The 14,464-nt window shown below is 44.3% G+C and overlaps 1 protein-coding gene across 1 annotated transcript in view; it reads left to right on the forward strand.

Annotated features, from left to right (window-relative positions):
* The window catches only part of LOC124595667 (zinc transporter ZIP10), a 311,075-nt gene that overhangs the window by 27,905 nt on the left and 268,706 nt on the right, over positions 1-14,464 (forward strand). The window lies entirely within an intron of this gene.

A 14,464-nucleotide genomic window follows, 5' to 3' on the forward strand; every position in this document is an offset into this window, starting at 1 on the left:
AGCCTCACCTCTGTTTGCACCTCTGCATCACTGTCAAAGTGAAGTCCTCGAAGGCATTCTTTAAGAGATGAAAATCGGATGGGACCAAGTCGAGACTTTTCTGTTCGAATTCGAAACTCGATTACAGCGCGGTGTTTACCGCGTACGGGCGTCGTTACGTCACACACTGCCATGTTAAGCGCTACAGTTCGGAGCCATCTAGCGGTACAGGGCTGTAAATGTGGAGACAAGAAGAATAAAGATGTAGAATGTTAATAGTGTTAGCTTTATTTAAAAAGCTGCAAGAGTTTTCACATAAAAAATTCGGCGGCATTACTTTTCAGCACACCCTCGTTAAATTACGTATGAAGTTTATCGCGCCACATAACCTATGGTCTTCTCACAATCTCTCATCTGCCGTGCGTCTTTGGTCTTTATTACATCCGTCTTTCCTGAAAGTTTATTTGGAGTTTAGCCTTATACAGAAGTGAAACGATGACGATAAGAAGTTCAGACAACACGATAACCGAAGATTTGAAATTTGATTTTACAGAAGAATGCTGAAAAATACTAATGAGGAGGTACTGAGTCGAACTGGGAAGAAAAGACATTTATGGTACAACCTTCTTAAAAGTAGGGATCTCTGGATAGGACGCGTCCTGATGCGTCAAGGAACAGCTAATTTGGAAATGGAGACGCGTGAGGAGGATAAAAACTGTGCAGCGAGACCAACACTTGAATGATCTAATCAGGTTCTAATGACTATACGTTGCGTAGATATGCGGTCTTGCACAGGATAGTGTGGAGAGCTACATCGAAACAGTCTTCAAACTGAAAACCACAACAAACAGGTCCGTTTTAAATGTGAAGATCCGACACACAACTTGAAAATCTGGAATGGAGTACAGCCACATATTCTGCCCTTGTCAACTTAATTTCGGTTACGAATGTTTACTAAACAACGGGATTTAAAAATAGTTGCCTCCACCCGGCGCAGTATTAACCTCGGACGACAACGATATAGCGGAAAACTTTGGATAATGGTTAGCAGAGAAGTGATGTGCCATTTCTGGCACATGTTTGGTGAAATAAATGTGTTATTCTGCGCCAGACAGTAACCATCCTACAGTTGTCTTTAGAAAAGCGCACTAAAATGTAGAACAGTGGTAGCTTGAAAAAATTATATAGCGTTCATTCTTTCACATACTCAGAGAGCTTATCCATACGCGGCGCTTTACTGCTGACAGCTGAACAGAACGCGTGGTGTAGGAGCCCGCCTGAGGTGATTCCCGGCGGCATTCACGTCTGATCGCAGCCGTGCTGAACGTGTTTTATCACGCTGAATGTTGACTGCTCTGTGCAACGTCTAGCGAGAACGTGTTCTCATACCGTATGCATGCTCTTGCCGAATTTATCAGTCAGTTTATAAACTCGAGAGTAATAAAGACCGTCTGGACCGTATTTCAGAGGCAGTGTGTTCGACGACTACAGCCGAGCTTCACAGCCAGCTCGTGAGGGTACATGCTGGTAGTGGATCTGAACTGAAGTTGAAAGTTTGCTGCAGCAGGAAAATTTGTAGTGAAGACAGTTATCTCGTGATTTGAAAGAAGATATTACAACACGACGCATATGGTGCAGTTTCAAAATACCTTGGCTGTGGGTGACTTGAAACTACTGGTTTCTGTAACAAGCTTCTGCGAGACTTTTTTAGTAAGAAAGACATGTTTTGCTTTCGAAATTATTTGGTAAATCTAGAAAATCAATATTTGAAGAGGACTGTGCCACCGTTATGCTGCAACTACTGAGTGTCTCACGTATGGATAGTGAGATAAAAGTAAGAGAAAGTAAAGCCTATATACTCCTAGAGGAATTGTTCCTTCACTCACTGCACAAACTAAATACAACAGGAAGACGTTACTATTGTTACGAGTATCGTCTGCCTTACAATCTACAGTAGCTTGCGGAGTAGAGATGTACTTATAGATATTCAATTTTAAGCTGGAAAATGGTGAATGTGCCGTTAACAGGTTAACGAATGAACTGTCTTTGATACGGGAAAATTGGCCTTACCGAAAAATAAATGTATGCGGCTATTAGAAAAGTGAACTCTCGATCTTTTATACAGAAAAATATCCTAGAGATTGCTGCTAATTTACAGGAGTGTGCCTTATTTCTGAAGGAGGCGGCAATAATCGCTAGATGCAGCCTTCAAAGATAATGTTGGGTTAACTTTCATTCGCAATTTTAGGTAATATGTACACTTAGGTTATTTTCTTTTTAACCGTTTGTTTTTAACTGTTGATGGCTGAATGGTGTAGTTGCTGAAGCCTATTTGACTAGAGTACCGACACTGAAGACCAAATAGATTAAAAGAAAACTTTATTCGCAAGTGTTCAATCGAGCGAACAATCGCAGCAGTGACAAACCTCCATGCGTATGAGACGGCGAAAAAAAAGCCACTGAAGCAACTCCTGGGTGGTCTGCGAAGTGCTCATGAAACAGCTATCAGCAGAAGTGCTTTCAAGTGGCGTCTCAGACAACCCACCGAGAATCCGTTCTGATCGTAAAAACAAAAAATGAAACTAAAGGACGTTTTTCTGAGGGCCGCGGTGACCTCGCTCCATTGGTCCTGCCCATTGCCTTCACCGCGAAAGTCACTGGCCTGGCACGTCTCGTTCTCGACAGTCCGTTCAGAGGAGGTAAATATTCCTCTCCGGCAGATTTGAGGCCTTGCTCAAGGCCTTGAGACGGGACGGTCTAAAACTGCACCTAGAAGTGCATTTAGCATGAAGGTTGTTTTTAAGGATCTGCTATGTCTATTCAGGTTTCAAGAATCACACTAAGGTACGCGCTAAGCAGTTCTGGTTATTGCAGCGTGTTCGGGTTTCTTCTTTTTCCAGTCACGAATGGAGCGTCAGCACTGTATTAATATTTGTAATAATATGAGAGAGCAGCGTTTGAAAGCCATGATTAACGCATTTCTTCTCAGTAGCAGATCCCGCATCAACCTCTTGGGCTAAGAGGCGTGGAGAGAACTAGTTTATAGCTGGCAACAAGGAACCGACCAAACAATGAGGGCATCGATCCCATCGGATTAGGGAAGGAAAGCGAAGGAAGTCGGCCGTGCCCTTACAAAGGAACCATCTCGGCATTTGCCTGAAGCTATTTAGGGAAATCACGGGAAACCTAAATCAGGATGGCCGGACTCGGGTTTGAACCGTCGTCCTCCCGAATGCGAGTCCAGTATGCTAACTACTGCGCCACCTCGTTCGATATACAGGAATAGCAGAAAAAAAACAGATGCATATGTTAGTTTCAGTAACCTCTGTTGAAACGTTAACAGCCTGAAGCCGGTCCCCAGGAATTGTCTGTGTGTCTACTTCACCAACAGGATCTCTGATCAAGATTTTGATGTGATTCTATGCTGCAAAACATACGCGTATCACTGGATGATATCCTCATGTTAAAACTGCACTGAATCAACGCCGAAGATTTGACAGAAACATATTAATCAGGTCACCGATGAGCAGAATGAGGGCCTCATGCCTAAAACAGTTGAGAGTGTCAGTTATGAAGCGTTTTTGAAGGTCCAGTGGACACCGCACTAAACAAAAGAATCGCGCTGGTGTGGATCGCTGCGGGACCGTCACCGGCTCAGTGTATTGCATTTCCGCAGGTACGGAAATCGCCTAGACCAAGTATGATTTAAGGTGAAAGCCTGTTTTCCATTATCCAGCACAGGAATTACAATCGGCTGGAAGGCCAAGATCCAAGAACATTATCTTACAAAGTAAATAAATGAACAAATGCAGCTGGAAATAATAACTGCTTATTTTTCGCTATTCCAGATACTACTCTAATCGTACATCGCATTCCTTACTCCTATAGAGCTTTTCGTCCCTGATAACTATTTATAAGAAGATTCTAACTAGATAAACTTTTTCTCAGAGCAACTGATCGTAGATAAACAACTTTTCCTTTGTCCCTACAGTGAAACGAAACCTACGATTGCTGTGCACGTCGCAGAGAAAAGTAGAACTTTACAGTGCCAAGGAAGTCAGTCACACAATAATCGATGTCCGACACAGGAACTGAATTTGAGACTAGCAGAGGAAAAGCTCTAGCACTGCAAAGATAATGCATACTGATACTAGTGTCAGCGGCATTAAGAAAGATTGGATGCCACTTTAAAACAACACAATCCCAGGGCCTGGTGAAATTTCTGTCAGGTTCTGTGTAGTGTTTGCAGTTGAGTTGGTCCATATTTTAACAATGATGTATCGCGGATACCACGAAAAAACTGTGCCCAGAAGTAGGAAAAAAGCACTGGTTACACCCGTCTACAAGAAGGTTAGCAGAAGTGATCCACGAACTATCGTCGAGTATCACTGGCACCTGTTGTAGAATCTTAGAACATTTTACGAGCTCAAATACAGTGAAGTATTTCGAACAGAATGACCTTCTCCGTGACAGACAGCGTGGATTCCGAAAACATTGGTAATGCGAAATGCAACTTTAGCTTTTCTCACATGACATCTTCAGAACCATGGGTCAGCGTAATCAGGTAGGTGAAGTAGTATTTCTTTGCTTCCGGAAAGAACATAATTTAGTGCCACAACTCCTATCAACGAAAGTGCGATCACAGAGAGTATCAAACGAAATCTGTGACTGGATTGAGGATTTCTTGGTAGGAAGGACGTAGCATTTTAATCTGGATGGAGAGTCTTCCACATATATAGAAGTAACTTTAGACGTGCCCCAGGGAAGTGTGCTGGGGCCCTTATTGTTTATACTGTATGTTGACCTGACTACAATGTTAAGAGTAACATCAGACTTTTTGCGTATGATTCAGTTATTCGTAATGAAGTACTGTCTGCAAAAAGCTACACAAATGTTAAGTCAAAAGTTGATAACGCTTCAAAGTGATGTAAAGTTTGCAACTTGCTTCAAATGTCTAGAGATATATATAAATAAATTACACTTCACAAAACGTAACCACACAGAATCGTGTGACACACACCACTCAGCAAGGGGGCAGACTGCTTCACTGAGGCGGGGGCAATGATTCTCCTCGCTCGCGCTCCATTCGTTAACTGAACTTGTAGAAACCCTAAAACGTAGTACAGCGGAAAGTTTCTTTTGCCAAGCATTTTATAGTAGTTTCCAGCGTACAATTGTAGATACTCATGAGCAATTGAATTATTTGTTGCATAGCGAATATTACCTGAATTTTCCAGTACAGCGGCGAAGGCGCGTCATTACGTGTTCTCCATGAGAGACCAAAAGCGCCGGGGAGCAGTCGTGGTATTTGACATCTCAAGCAGCGCCTGCTACGAATGGAGATTGGTTGAAACTGGTTCCGAGACGTGAACATCGCGCTTGATTGCGTGCAGTCGTTCAGAGGTTCTGGTGACGTAGGAGGATCCACACAAGCAATGTCAGTGTACGTGAACTGTTCCTCAGACCATTCCGAACAATTCTGGGGGCGAAGATGGCGATGCATGATTACCTCATAGTATTGGCTGCTTGCGGAGCACTTCAGCCGAACAGATGTTCGTAGTGGAAGAGTGGTTCCTGTATCGTTTGCCTGTGAGATGTGGTGACAGACGTGTCAGTCCTCGTTTCAACCTGTGTAAACATTCATCACTGTGGAAAGCCACCACTTGACCACTGTTGGCATCAGGGATGCATTCAACTATTGTATACATATGCACATTAAAATGTCAACAGCATTGACTACAAATAACGAAAAATTTCTTTTTGTGGGTATACGATGAAGTTGAAAGAATAAGTGGTTCAAATTTGTGAGTGATGTGGAGGTATACAGATTGCGAAATTTAGTAAACAGAACTGCCCCTGCTGGCAGCAACAGTAGCACTAATACTGCTGGGCATCGAGTAAAACTCAACTTGAATGACATACAGCTATACGGTAAGTCGTTTCATGCTGCTTCATCTCAGTCCCATATTCAGTCAATCCCAGCGACTGGCGAGTGCTAGCCTGCCAGTCTCTCGCCAGAACAGGAGTATCTGTAGAACATGCTGGACAAGTCAAACATCCTCTCTATAGAGATACGTCAGAACAGCACGGAAAACAGTCTTGCATTATCTTGTTGAAAGACAACGTCAAGGAGAATTAGAGAAGGCAGGGAATAGCCACCGACGTTAAAGTTTGAAAATGTTAAGGCTGCTGTCCGCATTACCGGTCGTGCGAACAAGAGGTGGCCGTTTTGTGTACGTAACGATACCCCTTACCATCTTGTCGGGTGACCAGCCCGCATGAAGATGACTAATGCAATCCTTGGAGCTCCAGCGTACGAATACATCCATTGTGATGCTGTTTCCTGAACCAGTATTCGCCAGAAAGGACGTGATGCCACTCCTGTGTCCGGTGTTGACGTATAGTGCACTGTTCATTTAATCGTATGGCTAGGGCCCCCCGTCGGACAGGCCATTCGCCTGGTGCCGGTCTTTCAATTCGACGCCACTTCGGCGACCTGCAGTCGATGAGCATGATAGGATGATGATGAGGACAACACAACACCCAGTTCCTGGGCGGAGAAAATTCTCCGACACAGCCAGGAATCGAATCCGGGCCCAGAGGATTGACAATCCGTCAAGCTGACCAGTCAGCTACCGGGGGCAGACAATAGTGCGCTACACTAAGGTGTCAAAAGTCATGGGGAACCCCGCTAATAAAGCGTCAAGCCCAGCGCAGTGCAGCAACTCGGCGTGGCATGGACTCAACAATTTGTTGAAAGTCCCCTGCAGAAATATTGTGCCAAGCTATCTCTATAAACGTCTATAATTGTAGTATTGCCAGTGCAGGATTTTGTGTACGAACTCACCCTCGATTATCTCCCATAAATGTTAGATGGGATTCATGTCGGGCGATCTGGCTATCCAGAATGTTCTTCTAACCAATAGTTAGATACTCATGAGCAATTGCAGAGGAGAGAGCAGATAGGTGGAAAGAATACATTGAAAGCCTCTATGAGGGTGAAGATTTGTCTGATGTGATAGAAGAAGAAACAGGAGTCGATTTAGAAGAGATAGGGGATCCAGTATTAGAATAGGAATTTAAAAGAGCTTTGGAGGACTTACGGTCAAATAAGGCAGAAGGGATAGATAACATTCCATCAGAATTTCTAAAATCGTTGGGGGAAGTGGCAACACAACGACTATTCACGTTGGTGTGTAGAATGTATGAGTCTGGCGATATACCATCTGACTTTCGGAAAAGCATCATCCACACAATTCCGAAGACAGCAAGAACTGACAAGTGCGAGAATTATTGCACAATCAGCTTAACAGCTCATGCATCGAAGCTGCTTACAAGAATAATATACAGAAGAATGGAAAAGAAAATTGAGAATGCGCTAGGTGATGATCAGTTTGGCTTTAGGAAAAGTAAAGGGACGAGAGAGGCAATTCTGACGTTACGGCTAATAATGGAAGCAAGGCTAAAGAAAAATCAAGACACTTTCATAGGATTTGTCGACCTGGAAAAAGCGTTCGACAGTATAAGATGGTGCAAGCTGTTCGAGATTCTGAAAAAAGTAGGGGTAAGCTATAGGGAGAGACGGGTCATATACAATATGTACAACAACCAAGAGGGAATAATAAGAGTGGACGATCAAGAACGAAGTGCTCGTATTAAGAAGGGTGTAAGACAAGGCTGTAGCCTTTCGCCCCTACTCTTCAATCTGTACATCGAGGAAGCAATGATGGAAATGAAAGAAAGGTTCAGGAGTGGATTTGAAATACAAGGTGAAAGGATATCAATGATACGATTCGCTGATGACATTGCTATCCTGAGTGAAAGTGAAGAAGAATTAAATGATCTGCTCAACGGAATGAAGTCTGAGTACACAGTATGGTTTGAGAGTAAATCGGAGAAAGACGAAGGTAATGAGAAGTAGTAGAAATGAGATCAGCGAGAAACTTAACATCAGGATTGATGGTCACGAAGTCAATGAAGTTAAGCAATTCTGCTACCTAGGCAGTAAAATAACCAATCACGGACGGAACAAGGAGGACATCAAAAGCAGACTCGCTATGGCAAAAAAGGCATTTCTGGCCAAGAGAAGTCTACTAATATCAAATACCGACCTTAATTTGAGGAAGAAATTTCTGAGGATGTACGTCTGGAGTACAGCATTGTATGGTAGTGAAACATGGACTGTGGGAAAACCGGAACAGAAGAGAATCGAAGCATTTGAGATGTAGTGCTATAGACGAATGTTGAAAATTAGGTGGACTGATAAGGTAAGGAATGAGGAGGTTCTACGCAGAATCGGAGAGGAAAGGAATATGTGGAAAACACTGATAAGGAGAAGGGACAGGATGATAGGACATCTGCTAAGACATGAGGGAATGACTTCCATGGTACTAGAGGGAGCTGTAGAGGGCAAAAACTGTAGAGGAAGACAGAGATTGGAATACGTCAAGCAAATAATTGAGGACGTAGGCTGCAAGTGCTACTCTGAGATGAAGAGGTTAGCACAGGAACGGAATTCGTGGCGGGCCGCATCAAGCCAGTCAGTAGACTGATGACAAAAAAAAAAAAAAAAACAGTAGTGAACAATTACGATGCGGTGACATGTCGCATTGTCATCCACAAAAATTCCATGGTTGTTTGGCAACATGAAGTCCATGAATGGTCTCCAAGTGACCGAACATAACCATTTCCAGTCAGTGATTGGTTCAGTTGGACAAGAGGACCCAGTCCATTTCGTGTAAACACAGCTCACATCATTATGAAGCAATTGATTCCATTGCTTCGTGCAGTCTTATCCACATTAGAAGCCTACCAGCAGCTCTTACCAACTGAAATCGAGACTCATCTGACCAGGCCAACCGATATGGCCACGAGCCCAGGAGAGGCGCTGCAGGCGATGTCGTTCTGTTAGCAAAGGCACTCGCGTGGGCTGTCTACTCCATAGCCCATTAACGCCAAGTTTCCACACTGTCCTTAAAGACACGTTCGTCGAACGTCCCACATTGATTTTTGTGGTTATCTCATGCAATGCTGCTTGGGTATTAGCACTGACAACTCTGTCTGCACTCTGTCTGCAAGTCAAGGCCTTTAGCCAGTGTGTTGTCTGTGGTAAAAGGTAATGCCTGAGATTTGGTATTCTCGGCACATTCTTGACCCCGTGAATCTAGGAATATTGAATTACCTAACGATTTCCGAAACGGAACGCCCCGTGCATGTAGCTCGAACTATCATTCACGTTCAAAGTCTGTTAATTCTCGTTCAAAAATGGTTCCAATGGCTCTGAGCACTATGGGACTTAACTTCTGAGATCATCAGTCCCCTAGAACTTAGAACTACTTAAACCTAACTAACCTAAGGACATCACACACATCCATGCCAGAGGCAGGATTCGAACCAGCGACCGTAGCGGTCGCGCGGTTCCAGACTGTAGCGCCTAGAAACGCTCGTTCACCCCGGCCGGCTTAATTCTCGTCCTGCGCCATAATCACGCCGGAAGCTTTTTCAAATGAATCACCTGAGTATAAATGACAGCTCCGCCAATGCATCGTCCATCGTCCGTGATGCACCAGATGTCATCCCATTGCCCAGGTGAATACTTATCTTTCAGCAAAACATCAATTTCCTGAGTCAAAGCACGTGGCAAAGCTGTACGATCAATCACGACCGAGGGGACAACATGACTGTTGTCTCGGGCTAAAATCACATAAGGTCATTGCAATTCTGCACCCGTCGATTCTGTATTCTCCTGGTAACCGTCGAATCCCGACCAAGGCAAGAAGTAATATCGCAGAACATTGTATCACAGTTTGACAGTCGACAGACCAGTCGCCTACCCATTCTGGCTCGTGTTGGTACACGTTTTTCCTTCTTAAACGAGGCATAACAACGATCTACAAGTACGATTTCTTACTGCGAAACCCGTTAAGTAATCGTTCATTATGGCATGACTCCCTCCTGCTTCGTGCGCTTGTGTTGAAATGCTAATACTTTGCATATTCAGACTTGTAATACATTTCGTGCCAGTTTTACGTTCGTCACATGTCTTCATGGTGCTGCAATGTTAATAGCCAGCAGTGTATTATAAAAATAGGTTGGTGGATTACTTCGTAGCGTTTCTGTTTTGCATATTGGTATTCCCGTTGCTATGGATTTATTTATCGAATGTCATTTTTTATTTGTAGTTCACTGTTGCTATTTGAGCTTGCATATTGTCATTTGAAGAGACTGAGGGGAGCTGCAGACTCTAGGAAATGAATTGCCGAGTGGAGAAATCTGATGGGGATAATGCCACTGGACGGAGCACGGCAAGAAAATGGCTTTCTCGTTTTAACGAAGATCGTTTTGACGTTCGGGTTTTGATGAACATTATTTAAACGCAATGATCCACGTCAGTATATTCGAGAACTGGCAACTGTGATGCACTGTGATCATTCCACCATCATCTGACGTTTATATGCAGTGGGGAAGACTAAAAAAATTGGGGTTGGGTACCGCATGTCATAAGCGAAAATCACAAAAATTAGCAAGTGTCCATACGTTGTTCTCTGTTTGCTTGTCATAAATTGGCTCGGAACAACGCGAGCCATTCCTATCCCGTATCGTTTCTGGTGAGGAGAAATGGTGTCTTCATGCTAACACAAGGAAAGGAAAGGAATGGAATGGTTGAGCCCAAACAAAGCAGCAACTCCCCGAACAAAGACCCGAGCGCATCCACAAAAAATAATTGTGTGTATCTAGTGGAACAGCAACGGTGTGGTGTAATACGAATTGCTTCCCCGATGTGTAACCACTGCTGCTTACATTTTTTGTGAACAACTGAGACGTCTTGCAGACGCAGTCCGAGAACAACAACCAGGAAGACTGCGTGAAGTGGTCCTACTCCACTATAACGGCCGCCTACATTCTGCTAGACTGCCAAAATCACTATACAGGTGTTGAGTTGGGAATGCATTCCACCTTATTAATCTCATCTTGCGCCCTCCAGATTGGGTGAAAATCCGCTCCGAACATGGTTCGATGAGTTCTTCGTTTATAAACCACGTGAATTCTCTAGTAGCGGAATCGTAAAGTTACCCCAGGGTTGGTAGAATGTTGTAAATAGTGAAGCTGAATAAACACGTCTCCGTTATGTGCAACTGTTGCGTTTATTAAACTTATAGAAAAACGCAACCAACTTATACACCAGTCTAATAGTTTCGTACGTCTCGCACTGGCCTTTAACGACGTGTACAGCGACGTTTCAGCCAAGGCGTCTTTGTTCCGTGCATCGAGAATGCAGTGGCGGTATCCCTACGCCCATTCTAGTTCTCCGATTAAAATTACTATGCGATTGACATTTCACTGAGGCGAGTGGCAGTGCCGGACGTCAACCAATAGCAGCTGCTTCTCGGGCCCCATTGCTCCCTGTGTTGCCTGTTCTGGGGCACAAGCAGCAGAGCCTTGCCAGGTGGCGCGACATGCGAGGGTTTTGCATCTTATGTTGCACCACTATAATATATATATATATATATATATATAAACTAAGTAAAATTGTATCGATTGCTCAAGTTAGTGCTTTGGTAATGTGCACTAAAGTACTGGAAAGAACGTCAGATTCACAACCTTTGTCAAGCAATCATAAACAAACAGGTTAAAAACTTTCCCATTCTACAGCTTCACATCGTAACTTGCCATTAGCGCTCATAATTATTATGTTGCTTTTAAATAAAGAATCCTAAAACAGTGAGAAATGAGGTTACCACACGAAGAAGAAATGCAGATAATAAACGGATATTCATTGGACAAATATATTATACTAGAACTGGCATGAGATTACATTTTCACCCAATTTGGGTGCATAGATCCTGAGAAATCAGTACCTAGAACAACCACCTCTGGCCGTAATAACGGCCTTGATACGCCTGGGCATTGAGTCAAACAGAGCTTGGATGGCGTGTACAGGTACTGCTGCCCATGCAGCTTCAACACGATACCACAGTTCATCAAGAGTAGTGACTGGCGTATTGTGACGAGCCAGTTGCTCGGCCACCATTAACCAGACGTTTTCAATTGGTGAGAGATCTGGAGAATGTGCTGGCCAGGGCAGTAGTCGAACATTTTCTGTATCCAGAAAGGCCCGTACAGCACCTGCAACATGCGGCGGTGCATTGTCCTGCTGAAATGTAGGATTTCGCAGGGATCGAATGGAGGGTAGAGCCACGGGTCATAACACATCTGAAATGTAACGTCCACTGTTCAAAGTGCCGTCAATGCGAACAAGAGGTAACCGAGACGTGTAACCAATGGCACCCCATACTATCACGCCGGGTGATACGCCAGTATTACGATGACGAATGCACGCTTCCAATGTGCGTTCACCGCGATGTCGCCAAACACGGATCCGACCATCATGATGCTGTAAACAAAATCTGGATTCATCCGAAAAAATGACGTTTTGCCATTCGTACACCCAGGTTCGTCGTTGAATACACCATCGCAGGCGCTCCTGTCTGTGATGCAGCGTCAAGGGTAACGGCGGCTATGGTCTCCGAGCTGATAGTCCGTGCTGCTGCAAACGTCGTCGAACTGTTCGTGCAGATGTCTGTTGTCTTGCAAAAGTCCCCATCTGTTGACTCAGGGATCGAGACGTGGCTGCACGATCCGTTACAGCCATGCGGATAATATGCCTGTCATCTCGACTTCTAGTGATACGAGGCCGTTGGGATCCAGCACGGGGTTCCGTATTACCCTCCTGAACCCACCGATTCCATGTTCTGCTAACAGTCATTGGATCTCGACCAACGCGAACAGCAATGTCGCGATACGATAAACCGCAATCGCGATAGGCTACAATCCGACCTTTATCAAAGTCGGAAACGTGATGGTACGCATTTCTCCTCCTCACACGAGGCATCACAACAACGTTTCACCAGACAACGCCAGTCAACTGCTGTTTGTGTATGAGAAATCGGTTGGAAACTTTCCTCATGTCAGCACGTTGTAGGTGTCGCCACAGCTCTGAAAAGCTCATCATTTGCATATCACAGCATCTTCTTCCTGTCGGTTAAATTTCGCGTCTGTAGCACGTCATCTTCGTGGTGTAGCAATTTTAATGGCCAGTAGTGTATATATAAACTAAGCAAAATTGTATCTATTGCTCAAGTTAGTACTTCGGTAAACTGCACAGAAATACTGAAAAGAACGTCAGATTCACAATCTTTGTCAAGCAATCATAAGCAAACTGGTTAAAAACTTTCCCATTCTACAGCTTCACATCGTAACTTGCCATTAGCGCTCATAATTATTATGTTGTTTTTAAATAAAGAATCCTAAGGCAGTTAATTCGGAAAGCTTGCAGTGAAAAACGAGGTCGCTTGATATTTTACACCGACATCACAAAAGTTACGGGATAGCGATATGCGCATATACAGATGGCGGTAGTATCGAATACACAAGATATAAACGAACAGTGCATTGGCGGAGCTGTCGTTTATACTCGGGTGATTCATGTGAAAGCGTTTCCGACGTTATTAAGGCCGCACGACAGGAATTAAGTCTTTCAACACGGAGCGTCAGTTGGAGCTAGACGCATGGGACATTCTGTTTCGGAAATCGCTAGGGAACTCAACATTCCGAGATCCACAGTGACAAGAGCGTGTCGAGAATACCAAATTTCCCGCATTACCTCTCATCATAGACAGCGCAGTGGCTGGCTGCCTTCACTCAACGATCGAGAGTAGCGGCTTTTTTGCGTAGAGTTGTCAGTGCGACAAGCAACGCTTCATGAAATAATCTAAGAAATCAATGTGAGACGTACGACGAACGTGTGCTTGAGGACAGTGCGGCTAAATTTGGCCTTAACGGGCTATGGTAGCAGACAACCAACGCGAGTGCCTTTGCTAACAGCACTTCGCCTGCAGCGCCTATCCTGGGCTCGTGGCCATATCGGTTGGATCCTAGACGACTCCAGAACCGTGATCTGGTCAGACGAGTCTCCATTTCAGCTGGTAAGAGATGATGGTAGGGTTAGAGTGTGCCGCAGATCCCACGAAGCCGTGGGCCTAAGTTGTCGACAAGGCACGTGCGAGGTGGTAGTGACTCCATAAAGATGTGGGCTGTGTTTACGTGGAATGGACTGTCCTCTTGTCCAACTGAGCCGCTCACTTACTGGAAATGGATATGTTCAGTTACTTGTACACCATTTTCAGACGTTCATGGACTCCATGTTTCCATAGAACGACGGAATTTTCATTAATGACAATGTGCCATGTTACTGGGCCACAACTGTTCACGACTGGTTTGAAGAACATTCTGGACAGCCAGATCTTTCGACACGAATCTCATTGAACATTTATGGGACATAACCGAGGCGTCAGTTCGTACACAAAATCCTACACCGGCAACACTTTTACAATTATGGATAACTATAGAGGCAGCATGGTTCAGTATTTCTGCAGCAAACTTCCACTCACGTGTTGGGTTCATGCCACGTAACTAACGTAAGGAC

This window comes from Schistocerca americana, chromosome 2 (genome assembly GCF_021461395.2).
Source record: "Schistocerca americana isolate TAMUIC-IGC-003095 chromosome 2, iqSchAmer2.1, whole genome shotgun sequence".
NCBI lineage: Eukaryota > Metazoa > Arthropoda > Insecta > Orthoptera > Acrididae > Schistocerca > Schistocerca americana.